The sequence below is a fragment of the Polyodon spathula genome, chromosome 11 (genome assembly GCF_017654505.1).
Source record: "Polyodon spathula isolate WHYD16114869_AA chromosome 11, ASM1765450v1, whole genome shotgun sequence".
In the NCBI taxonomy this organism is placed as follows: domain Eukaryota; kingdom Metazoa; phylum Chordata; class Actinopteri; order Acipenseriformes; family Polyodontidae; genus Polyodon; species Polyodon spathula.
In genome coordinates, this window is record NC_054544.1 from 18,478,548 (window position 1) to 18,492,054 (window position 13,507).

Here is a 13,507-nt window from a genome sequence, read left to right on the forward strand (position 1 = left end):
GAGGAAGTGACGTTTCAGCTCACGACAGCAAATGCGGAGACGGAGATGGAAAGAAAAAGAGGATTTTGTTGTCTTTAAAAAGGTATCGGCATTTTAAACGATTTATTAGTTTATTAATTTAGCGTTCTTCCATGTGGACATTGTGACGGCTGTTTTTTATTTTTGGTCGACGTGTGCCCATGTAAGCTTGGTTTATGTAGTAATATCAGTGTACGTGGCTGAATTTGTTTATATGGTGCAGTACGGCACACTGTAAAGACTTTATATGCCGAGTATGTTTGGGGAAATTTAAAATAGGACATATGGATGTTTTTGTATCAGAAGTGCTTTAACAATTATTTAGTTAGAAGTTATTGAGGGGGTGGTGGAGCCGAGTGTGCTACACGGGGATAGTAATAGTTTCCAAGCTACCAACAACAGAAGCTTGTTTAGTACATTATGCGCCTGACTGAGCTTACACTGTCAATGGATTTAATTATGTGTTTGAAAAAACAAATATAGGTCAGAATAACATTCAGCCATTCTGCCTTTCAGTTTCCGACTGTGGGTTTATATTGTAGAGAATGTTCAATCTTATCGAGTTTGTAGATTTAAACAAAGCTAAGCGAAAGTTTTAACTTGAATGTGAAATCTTTAAAACGTGTAGTGCATTGTAAACCACAGTTACACTATATATATATATATATATATATATATATATATATATATGTGTGTGTGTGTGTGTGTGTGTGTGTGTGTGTGTGTGTGTGTGTGTGTGTGTGTTATTTTAACTACTTTTGGAATCTAATAAAAAAAAAAAAGATACTTTTCTGACAGTCCAGTTTGTGTACAACACGGGTAGTTACGGTTTGTGTTTATAGGTTAACGTTTTCTAGTATTTGAACAAATACAATGCTCCGTCTTTTCGTTTTGATAGTAATTCACGGTTAGATACTGATGGGTGTCTTCCCCAATTCGTCCATATTTCACTTATCTATCAGCAGAAAATAAGGATAGAGTCCTGTAAATGTTTGACATTTTAAATAATAATCATAATAAACAACCATAACATCCTAGGGATGTGCCCAAGAACAGTGACTCGTACTATTTTTAACCGAGCGCACAAGAGAGATTTTGCACCGTAAGTGCAGGAATGCAGCAGCTAGCTTGATAGGAGCTCTGTCAGCACTCTGGGGAGCCGAGTAAGGGCAAACTTGGCCGAGGTACTGTAAATAAGGGGAGTGTTTGTTTGGTTAAATAGCTGGAGGTCTTTAGAAATTGTCGCGTCAGCTTTTGAATACACAAAACCAAACACAAATAACATGTATTAGGTGTGTGATGCCAACTGCAGTACAGTAATGGCAGCTAGAGGGTTGTAAAAAGAAAATAACAAAAGGTCCTGATTGTCAAAGGTTGGAAGCGCCAGTGTATGTTTTCCTGTAAGGAGTGGTACTTTTGTCTGGTTGTTTCATATCTGAAATGAAAATCTATATAGTGAATAAAAAACAAAACAAAAAAACCTTTTAGTTAATTTTATTATTTTTATCAAGCATTGTAAATGACAATACTTGGTTATGAACTGTCCCTGACAGTTAGACAGTTGTTACTAAAACATTTGAATAACAAAGGTATTAAAATGTTAAACCTGGGTCATCTGAGATCTTATTTGTATTTATTTATCTTTAAACATATCAACAATTTTGTTTGTCATAAAAGCATCTCTATTGCAGTAGGTTTTAGCCCTAAAAATATGTTTGATAGTAGTTATTCACTTGTTGTTTGAATATGCCAGAGATCTAGATGTTTCTATTATGTTAAATTGGAGTATGATGATAATTTATTGAAATGTTCTGCTAGTTTAAGATTTAGCATTGGTAGGCCATATTACACATTAAGCAGCCGTTTCACTTGCTATACCGTTGTCTCAAATGTACAGTTTTGAACGAAACACATTATAGCCAACATGGAATTTTATTTTTAAAATGATATCTGGCACAAGGTTAAAGAAAGTTCTGTTTGTTTTACTTGTTTTCAGGAAGTTTGTTACTGTTTCACTTCCTAGGTCATTTCACCTGCGTCTTTGGGGTCAAAGCATGCTGCTGGCTGCAGAGCATGTCAGTCAAATAGAGGAGGCAGTTTGGGAGGTTAGTGACATGACAGTGCACTGGCAATCCTGATGAATGTTTACACAGTCTTTATGTGAATTAAAAAACTCTGGTTAAATATGAACTTGGTATAGGGTAAAACTAGCAGTTACCTTAAAGGTATTCTTCTTGTTTTAGACCCATCACATCTTGGTGACTTTTTAAAACTCAGAAGTTTAAAGCATCCTGTGATCCTGACCCCCTGCAACACTTTACCTGTAAATACATCAATAGGAAATTCAGTACCACATAGAACAAATATGGTACTTACAGGTCTAGTTCAGTTTCCTGTCTGGTGTGTAGGGTAACTGACAGAAGCAGAAGTGTGCTGTTAGTTCCAAGCTAGCAAGTCAGACTAAATTGCCAGTACCAGAGGGTCTACTGTTGTTCCAGTCACGGTTTAGAACAGCTTTTGGGTTCTTATCGATAGATGGAAAGATAGGAACAGTGAGATCAAAAACAGTGTTGCTACAGGATTCTACAGTGGCTTCTTTCAGAGCAGTGAATCTTTTATGAAACAAAAGTGTGTTAAGAAAGCTCAGCTGCTAAACCCATGCGCTGAGCAATTAACCCAAACACTGCCTGCGAGGGTGTGAGTAATTCCCTGTCTGGCTATTCTACCATCTTCATCCTCAACAATCAGTGACAAGTCATAACAATTTTTTTTTCTGCATAGATTTTGGTACTGGAAATTATTAATAGAATTAAAATGCAATGAGTGTTATTGTGAAAATCTAAATGAAATGCTGAATAAAGCACTTAATATGTGGAGGGTTGCTTGGCATTGTGATGCTGAAGTATAAGATGACATGATTGGGGCTTTAGGGCTTGAATTTCTGTGTTGGATTGTGGAAATCGTTTTCGCTTTCCAAGTTGCTTCCGCATATCTGCAGCTTTCAGTGCGGGTAAATCCTGCTGAGATATTTAAAGACACCAAGGTACTGTATCTTTCACCCAATTTAGAATGCCTGAAATGCTCCAAAATCTCTAAGGAAGTGGGTGTCAGTGACGAAAGCACCATAAGCCGCATTCTGAGTAGTTCTGGTTAAAATAAATAAAAGTAGTGCTGGATATTTTAAGTGCTGCGAGACTTTATTCTCTCTTACGTGATTCTTGGCCGTTATCTTTAAGGATTATAGAAACTCGGTACACTGCAGTAAGTAAACAGTTTTGAATTAAAGACTATATTAAGTCTATCTAGATGTTTTCCAAGCAGTGACTTTCGCTTTAACTCTTAAAACTCAGCCCCATTCATTTTGGGCCGCCAGCACACCGAAGGTTACGCACATATTACTCAGGCACCGTAAAAGCCACAGTTCATGGCTTGTTTAAAAGTACAGACTCGGGGGTTTCAGAAGATGTAGTGTGTGTGTGTATGCGGTACTCCTAGCCGGAACTATGATCGCCTGAAGTTAAGCCTTTCATCATGTGACAGAGTTCACAGCTCTTTCATTGTAGCAGCTAGATTGAAAGGGGTGGTACTTTCATATTGATGTTCAGTGGTGCAGTACAAACTATCCAGTAGTTGAACATACATAAAAGAAAACAGTGAAAAACAGGCGGAAATAAGGCTGAGTGTAAAGAGTTGTAAAAAAGAAAAGCACCTTTTTCTTCTGCTGCAACGGATAGTACTCTCTCACACTTATGAACAGCTGTTAGGCCTCTTGAAAGCAGCTTATTTTAAAGCAACACCAGTGTGAATGATGATGCTGTAAAATATATATAGTTTTTTTTATATGCAAAAGTACCTTTTCTTTTGCCATCCCCACATTGGCTGCAGCATAGGGGTGAAATCCCCCCCAGCACACACAAATGAAATTCAAGCCCTGGGCTTACAGTACCATTGAAGTGAAAGCTTCTCCTTGAAGAGTCTGGTGGAGTGAGAATCCTAGAACTGATCTTCTCAGTCTTGTACAGATTTTGTTTTGTGAGCGAACGGTTTTGAAATGTGAGAAGGTGACATCAAATACTGCAGAGCGCTTTTCTTCCAAATGGTGATTGTGTTTCCATCAGCAGTGCTTGCTAAGCGGAACGTTTGGGTGCCATTACCAGTGATTTTAGTTGATCAGCTATCTTTAGCTGTGCATTTTTGGATTGTGAGTTTATTACACACACACACACACCTTCTCCCAGCACCATTGGACTAGGGCCAGTTCTTCACTCACTGTGGAATAACTCGAGTTGATGGCTTTGTTTTTTCAATTGAAAGGCTTCCACATTTACAAATAATAGGGACCAAACAAAAATCAAACTAACATTCATTCCAACACTTATTTACAGAATTATGCAAAAATAAACAGTACATTATTTTTAAATAAACAACTACAACTAAAAACAAAGGAAATGAGTAACATGCTGATATTTTTGGGTTTTGTGAATGGCTAAGCATTTAGTTGAGGTAAACTAAAGCATGTAGTGTACATGTTTAAGCTTAAAACCTATACCACTTATATAAAAGGCTGTGTGACTTCTTGCATTTGTTATGATGTGCTATTATTTCAACATTGTTTGTTTTTATTGCATATTTTTTCTGTTTGTTTTATGATTTAAATCTCAAGACTTCATAAACCAATAATCTAAACAATTTGTCCAGTTTCACCCAAAATATCAGGACACCAGTATATGATTCAGTATATTTCACTCCTTTTGCGTCTCATAACTGTTTGTTTTATTTTCACGTCTCACCCTGCGTGTGACTTATTCAATTTACCTGTGATCGCCCAGCTATTAGTGAACCAGGAAATATTATAGTTGATCTGTGATTTTGTTTCTGAAGCACATTTACAACAGTACTTGATACACAGAAGGACTCAGAGTAATGAGATTGATTCAGCAGTCAGGTGGTGTTCCCAATGGCTTTAAGGTTTGGGAACACCAACAGCACATACTATATTGGAGTGTAAGCGCTCACTCAGATGTAGGAGTCTATATTCACAATAATTGGACCGCCTAAAGTTTAGCTTGCCAGTGTGTACCTGATACAGCACCTCTTGCACACTGCAATGTAAAACACTGTCAAAGATAATTTTTCTGAAACTTTTAACACATGGGTGTGAGAGAGTGAAGATGCCATGTCCCCAGGTGTTGTACAGCTTTTGCAAGGGCTGCAAAGATGTAGGACACTCCCCTTTTGCAGTACATGCGCCAGTCCTTCCTGAAAGGCTGTCCATGTGTGGCAGTGGTACACAGTAAGCACTGTTAAGTAGCAACTGCAGCAGTTTCTTATTAATTTAGGGACACGTGAGCTGTGAGTGTTGCTGTTCCGATGCTTTTGAAATAATAATGATCACCTGTAATTGAGCCCCGGCAGTGTGCTTTACATCCAGTCCAGTCAACAAGGTTTCAAGTGCAGGGTAGGAGAGATTGCAGCTGCGCTTCGACACTGAGTGTGACCAGATGTGTTCACTCTGTTTGCTTAAGGGGAGAACTTTTTAGATGACATTCAGGCATCTGATATTGAAACCCCTTTCTCAGAGGTAAGCAGGTTTCTGTATACTTTGTGTGCTGGTGGATTGAGCAGATTAAAAATTAAAGGAATCAGCAATGCTGTAGGAAGAACTTAGGCTGGTACTGAGCTGTTAGAGTGACAAAACTGAAAGGATTCTATTGTCATGGAAATTTCTGTAAGTGCCATTTACAACAGATTCCAGTTGAAGAGCACTGCTGTTGTATTTTACATATGAAATGTTTTGCCTCTGTTCTAATCATTCTTAGCATTGTAATTTTAATAGATATTCTAAATGTAAGTAATCCAATTACTCCACTTTGTCATTTTTCACAATAGAATTCTAGAGAGTCACTTTAATTAACTTTTGTTGTAGTTAGGATGTATAAATCACTCTAAAGTGAATTATAAAACTCAGAAAGTTAAAGAACCGCTTTGACCGCAATGAAGCTCTCAGAAGCATGCCTGAAACCTCAGCGCATCAGTACAGCAGACTGTGTATGATCGAAGTGCTTGGAGGGTTCACGGTCTGAACTGCTCTAACGCACGTTTAAAGTAGACGTGTCCAGGGTATATATGAGGTTTGGAAGCCTCTTTGGTTACAAATGTAGATTAAAAAGGCAGAACACCTATTATGATTAATCCACACTATAGTTTTCTGTGACACTGTACACTGCTCTATGTCGCAAAGTGTTATCAGAGTCAGACATGAAATACTGTAGCCTCTCCTGTTTTGCAGAGCCATTATTTTTCCAAACACTTAACTTTTGTAAAATAAATCCTAAATGATAATATTGGTTTATTCACACAGTTTAACTAATGGTAGGCTACTGTATCAATAGCAGACCAAAACAAGTGCCAGACCTAAATAGATGAGTATGATTCCTGTAGCATCTATGAATGAAAGCATAAGCGCTTCTGAAGGTTTCCCCATCTACAAGGCGGTCTAGAGACCAATGGGCTATATATCTGTAACATCTGTAAGTCGCTTTGGGTAAATAAACTAATAATAATAACACTACATAGTGTTGGACATGTTTTGCGGCCATTAATTGCAAATTTCTCCATGCAGTACTTAGTAGTGTAGGTTTTTTTTCTCTCTGCTTCTCGTGAGCTGGCTTTTTTAAAAAAAAAAAAAATAATAATAATAATACAGCTAAATTTAAAGAGACTGAATTAAAGTAATTTTCTCTTGCCAAATTCAATTAAGTGAAACTTTAACACCTCATAGTTTTTAAGGACAAATCATTCAGATGATTTATCAGAACCCCAACTACAGTATCACTGGCAATACACTTATAAATAATGTTTTTGCACAGAAAAATATTGATTGGTCTTGTTTATTTGCTTATTTTAATGTACAGTATGTGTTCACTCTGTCTACAATATAGGTTCAGTAATACTGGTTCGAGGACCTGAGGTGTCTAGTTCCTACCTTTGATTGTCAGAATGTGTTTATACAGCAATGGGGTGTATACAGTTGCTCAAAACAGGGTCAGATCACCACTGAAATGTATGTCTTTTATGACATCTAACATCTCTCAGTTTTTTTAGGCCTTTTTCTTAAGTGACATATACAATATAAAAGTAGTAGGTTTATAATGATGGTGATAACGTATTGGGATCCACCACAGTTCAGATCAATTGAATAGACCCTAGAGTCTGTAATTAAAAGCTGCAGCGGTGGCTTAAATATGTTTTACAGCCGGTGACAGTTTCCTTGTTAATAGATTTGTGTGGTACAGTAGCATAGTGCAGAGATCATTTTAGCAAATAATATGAGAAATATTTGTCTCTTTATTTTACCATAATCCTGTTAACAGCCCAAGCCAATAAATATTCTTGTTTCACACTTTTCAAATGGATGTAATCACTAGCAAGATGCGGGAGCTTTAAAATTCGTAGTCCATCTATTTTTACGCAGTCCCTAAACATACAGTAGGCTGTCCTTTTTGTTTTTTCCGTCTTGCAGCATGAAAAGGTGTACACATCTAAGGACGACGTTTTGCTGCTTTGCAGTTTTGGTTAATTCTGCATGCTGCAGTAAATCTGCATTGTTCTCATTATCCCAAAGTAGACATCAGAGTGCTACCCCTATCCCCCACCTCAACCTCTTTAATATCTAGAAAGTCTCATTCCAGGGGGGTTGTTCAAACCCATCTGTCAATGAGTTGCGACAATGAATTGTCCTTTTGTGAAAAGACTTTGTGCAGTAACAACTTTTAATAAGTTGGTACCATCAGCCACAACTGAATCCAATTGTATAGTATAGTTGGTAGAATGCAGACACTTTATTTGAGTCCTGGTATTCATACTCTACAGGTAAATCAAATTTATGGGTTCTATGTCTCTTACAGTAAGTGCGTTCCTGTTGTCACATATCTGACCTGACAGTAACTGGGGATTAAACTTGACACAGTACCTCAGCCTCTGCCCAGTTACTGCTCCACGGTCTCTACGGTCTCAGTTTTCACCAGTTTTCCCTTGTCTAGATTTTCTCTTCATGGAGAGACAGAGGTAATCTAGAATCTTTTCAATTTTGGTCTGTGATCAGATGAATAATATCAAAATAGTGCTTTCTTGCTCAGGATAACACTTTTTCTCAAATGCGTCTACCTGGAAGATTCTTTGTGTGGTCCCAAGTAACTCCCCAGTAGCCCTTTTCTAAGAAACAAGTAACGGCTATGAGACTTGCATTCAGTTCATTGACTGAGCTATTATCATGGTTTGAGCTTGCATTCTGATTCCTGTTACTGCTTCCCTTTGTTTTACCTTCCAGTGGCCGCTTGAGAACCCCTGCACTTAATAAAAATGTCCATCAAATTGAATTAGGGGTTCCCCCAACCTCTTTATTTTTAATATTTAAAACTTTCTCTTTGTGATTTGTACAGCAGGTGAAATTAATTGTAACAAGAACATCGAAGTGTTGTGTATTTAGATTTTCGCTTATTGGGGTGGGGAATTCCTCAGTGTCTGTCACTCTGTCTCTAATCAGATTTTCCTGGTTTGCAGTTTCCCACAATTAGAACACATGCAAGCAATTAGCTGACCTTTGAAATATGAGTGATAAGCTGAAACTAGACCAGTGCTGCAATAACAAACAAGTTCAAACAAAGATTACTGCAAACAAAGCTACTGATCATTTTGTGTATTCCAGCCCCAGTGCCTTTGTGAAACTTCCTACAGTGAATTGCTATAAATTGTATAAGTCCTGTCCTGTCCTGAGGGTACTGGTCAGTGATGAGATGACTTTCAAAATGGGAAGAGAATAACAAGAATTCTGACCCAAAAGCAAACTTGGGCTAAATCAAGAGGTAAACATACAATACAGTAAACCTTTAATGAGGTAAAAGGAACATTCTTGTCCTCAGTACTTTGTTGTGTCCAAACACCATGTGAGGTTGGTACTGAAACACTTTACTGTGTATGACAGACCATCTTTTTGTTTGGTTATGAAAAACTCACAATGAGATTTGATCAGTACATGCCCAATTTGCTCCACATTGTAGGTCAATATAAGGATCAACCCCTCTACCACCAGGCAGAATCATTCCTCAAGGCACTATTGAGAGACTGATCTAACAGGTAGACATGCAGTCAGTGACACACAAATCTCATGCAGACTTCTGTATGCCTAAGTTGCTCCAGACATCTTAGGAACCAACTTTGTAAGCAGATTGTTCTGACAACAGTCATACATCCCCCTGCATTAAAATGTATTTTCTATATGGTACGTCTTTTTTTTTTTTGCTTCATATAGCAATGTAGGCGATTGTAGAGCATCTGCACCATCACAAGGATCATGATGTATTATGCTGTTGCCATCATGACCTGTGAACCGTGGAGATACACTACACTGTGCTGAGCACCACTATTGATTGTGTACATTTACGTAATTCAATTTTTAAAAACATTCAAAGATATGTGGAGGAGCAGATGACACTCACGTCCCTCTTTAGAATTACAGCCCTTCCAGCAGGTTCTGCAGTTACTACTGTATCTGGATCTTGATTAGATACCATTGGAAGTATCTATTTTAATTCAACTGGTTAACTTCTAATTTTCAGTTGCTTTCATCCATTAAAATGTGGACTTTATTAAACACTGGAGAATAGATGTGTACATCAAATTGGCTATTTATATAGAATCTGGGATTTTAATCCACATTAAGCACAATCTAGAGTTTTTTTTTTCTTATTTAAAAAATGTTTTTTTTTAGAATCAGTCATCCTTGAAGATCAACTTTGAAAATAAACATGTGTTCTGTTGAATCATACTTGGTAGAACAGGCTTTTAAACACAAGAACAGATTCATGCAGGTATGTGATTAGTTTATACTGATTTAAAATAAAGATTACAAATGGGCGTTGTCCTCATAATGACATGCATGTTTAAGGAATGAACCTAAACACTTTCTATTAGATTGTCAGTTTTGAAGTACAAATACAGAAATCTTGGTAGCTATATTGGCAAAGCCTTGACATGTCTTTTCAAGTTTATTTTTTTTTATGTTAATTATTTTATTTTTTATTTGTTGAGAGACAAGGCATATGGGTCATTCCATACTAATTCAACCAGAGCTGCTGCCCGATCGTCTCAGATTCTGCTAGTAAAATTCACCTGGAGGATTCCGGACCCGCAGAATTTAGAAATGCTAATCATTATTTTAAGGTTTTTTTTTTTTTTTTTTTTTTTTTTTTTTTTTTTAATAACTTTTCCTTTGAGCTGTGACCAGGCAAAGGTCAACCAAAAGTGACCCTGAACAGAAAAATCACCCTGGGCTCAACTTAGAGGCTACGTACCATCATATGTAGCTTCTCGTTTGACTTATAATGAATAGGGCTTTCTAGAAATAAATACCAGGAGCACCTCACTCACTCTTGGCAAGTTGCCAGACGAGGAGTAAGTGACGAGTTTTATTCGAATTTCAGCCCAAGACTTTAAGGCAACATCATTCTTACCCCTTACCAGCTGTATGAATGGGCGAAAGGACACATAACTGATGTGAAGGTCACATTTGTCACTCAAGAACAGGTTGAAGAGAACCACCCTCTCCTTAATGCCAGGTATGACAATGCCCTAGCCATCACCGGCTCCAGGGAAGCACACCACTTTGTACCCGATACCCCAGGAAAGATAAAGGTCTCATTTACCAGTTAAAGAAGTACGGAATTCCGTGTGGTGACAGTGTTGAAAGGCACAGTTGTCCAGCAGGGTCCAGCTCAGTTGCATCTACAAGTTGGTGCCTGAGTGAAGGTGTTGTATGACAATAAAATGTTCCTTGAAGAAGTTCAGAACTTCTCTGATGATGGAGCACAAGTGAAGGTTATGCATCCTGCCACTCTGAACACCTCCAAGTGGCCCTTTCCCGAGACTGTTCTATGAATGGAAGAACATTGTGAAGAAAATCTTGCTCCCCATTCCCAGTTCACGCCCGCAATAATTTTAAATTGGATGATTACAGAATGATGTGTGGTTTCTATAGCAGTTGTTAACCAGACACATTCTGCATGCAACTTTTAACATTTTTAAGATACTTTTCTTTTTGCATAGTTATATACTTGTCATAAGAACTGAGATTTTTTGTTTGATTCCAATAGGAGTAGACGTGAGATTCTAGTGACTCTAGAAGTTGTTAACCCCTCAAGTTACATAACTTTATCATGGTAATCTATTTCTTGTGTTTTCTATGAGTTTGTAGTTTTTTAAAACCAACTAATTGAGGTTTTGGTAGTTTGAAATTAATAAATAATGATTAGCATTTCTGAACTCAGCAGGCCCTAGAACTCCCAGGTGAATTTTTGTGGCAAAATCTGAGACAGTCGGGAAACAAAATGCCCCTTTTTCTAGTTGAGCTGGTGTGGAATGACCCATATTGGAATGAAATTGAAATGATTGGTAATTGGCATTCCTTATACCTACCCCCAAATGTAAGATGTCAAGGCCAGCTTTGTGATTAGTAGTCAGTGCTGATTCTGTGGTCTTTCTCAATTGGCTAAGAGCAATGAGAGTTACTGTCTAGATAACCCAACTAAAACACCTGCTGGGTAACACTGTAAAGCTTTATTGCAATTTCCCCTGCTGGGAGCTGCACGACTGTTTGTTTTTATAACAGATGTTTACAGCCTGGTAAACTAAGTAAATAGCCATTTCTGGCAGGTGGATTTCGATTGTACTGTTTATTGTTTTTTTTGTTTTGTTTTGCTTTTGTACCCCCCACCCCACGCATTGCTCTCTTCCTTTCTCTCTGAATCTTTGTTATTATTCTGGTCTTGCAAGTTTTCAACTCTGTTATTTTTATTTTACTTATTGTGATCATCTATGTGCTAGTAAGGGGTTCCTGTTTGATTGAGAGTCCCTTGTCTTCCCCCAACCCCTGAGAGTTCATTAATAGTACCGACTTGCCCAGCAAGCCAGTGTGTCAAGACAGTACATGCTTATAATACCGAATCAGTAATTTAATCACAGGGATCTACTGGAGATGCAGTTTAACCTGTATTAAAGACCACTGTCTGTTTTGATCCCTGTATAAATATGTGGGGTGTACTGTATGACCGGTTATGGCAAATACTGTGAGGTTTTCTAGTATGCCATGTTAATAGTTTGCAAAAAGCACATGTGTTCTGAAAGTCTGACGTATGAGTTCCTTACACAGTAAATCATTAGCAATGTACTGCAAATATCAGCAATATAAGTTACGAAGTGATGTGCATAACATAATGATTCATTTTGTTATATAAACAATGACAGTATCTTGCTAAATAAAAAAAACAAAACATTCAAGACAGGTGAAATGTTAGACACCTGTACAACATTAACTGGATATATTAGATTTTAATGCAGAAAATAAAATGAGTATAATTTAAAGGCCATTGTTTAAAAAGAAAAGCACAAGGACCAGCTGTTCCCTGGAAAAGATACACTTAAAGATACATTATTTAAACACATGCCAGTGTTTCTGTCTTTATCATTACAGTAACAGTTTTAACATACATGTTGGACTGGAAGGTGGTGATGTAATTGTGTGAGCATCAGAAAAGTGACCTGTCGAAACACTGTGCTTTTGGTCCTGTTTTGTGTTGTCTGTGATTCTGGCTGCAGTGTGCTGTTAAGTGGATCATCAGCCTCGGGGCTGAGATTCGCTATTTCTTTTCTAGGCACATGGCATGCTTGTCAAATCGGTTTTCTTTCAATGTTACGGAGGCATCTGTTCCAGCCCATCTCTTCGTATTGACCGTGGCTCGATTACAGTGTAGAAGCTCTTTTTGGTTTAGACTCTGGGTCCATCTGCTCAGGGTCTGATGGCAGAGGGAGTGTCGAGACCAGTGGGGGTGGTAAATGGTCTTTGTGGTCTGCACACGCATTCAAGCTGCAAAGAGAGCATCCAACTGCTTCTTGAACTGCTGCTACCATTTTCACAATCATGTGCAGTACTCGTATCTTGTAATTGTCGCTCAGATTCAAAGCTCTATTCAGTGTCCAAGCCTTCTGTTTTCCTCTGTTCTTATTTACACCTTTTGGCCAAATGGTTCCAAACTGTTGGAATCTTGTGGACATTCCTCAATCCTGTTGAATATGTTTAATGTTATAGTAATGTGTAACATTTTTTGTCAATTTCCAGTTGTCCCTTGCAGGCATGAAAATCCCAGACGACAGGTATTATGGAGGTGCCAGTTCATACAGTATACATCACCCTTTGACATATAACTGCTAATACAATTCTGATCCAACTTGGTACTGACATTCCATAACAAGTTAATGAGTGGTATGAGTAAAGAGCATGGTGACTTATATATGTTCTACACTTGTGATTTAGTAGGACTTATGAAGGATATATCTATCTGTTTTATAAAAATTTGCATTAGCATTTATTTCTTTAGACAAAAGTCTGGGATCCCTTTTTTATGCAATAATAAAAGTGTAGTTTCTCCCTCGTCCT

General features: G+C 37.7%; 1 protein-coding gene across 3 annotated transcripts in view; it reads left to right on the forward strand.

The window, feature by feature from the left end:
• si:ch211-45c16.2 (mitogen-activated protein kinase kinase kinase 13) overlaps nt 1-13,507 on the forward strand; it is a 45,906-nt gene continuing 32,399 nt past the window's right edge. For 2 of the 3 annotated variants that reach the window (XM_041264184.1, XM_041264187.1), the window contains exon 1: nt 2-82. The gene's annotated coding sequence lies outside the window, so the exon portion shown is untranslated. Of the gene's footprint in view, nt 83-13,507 lie in introns of all 3 variants that reach the window. The other variant, XM_041264185.1, reaches the window with a different exon arrangement.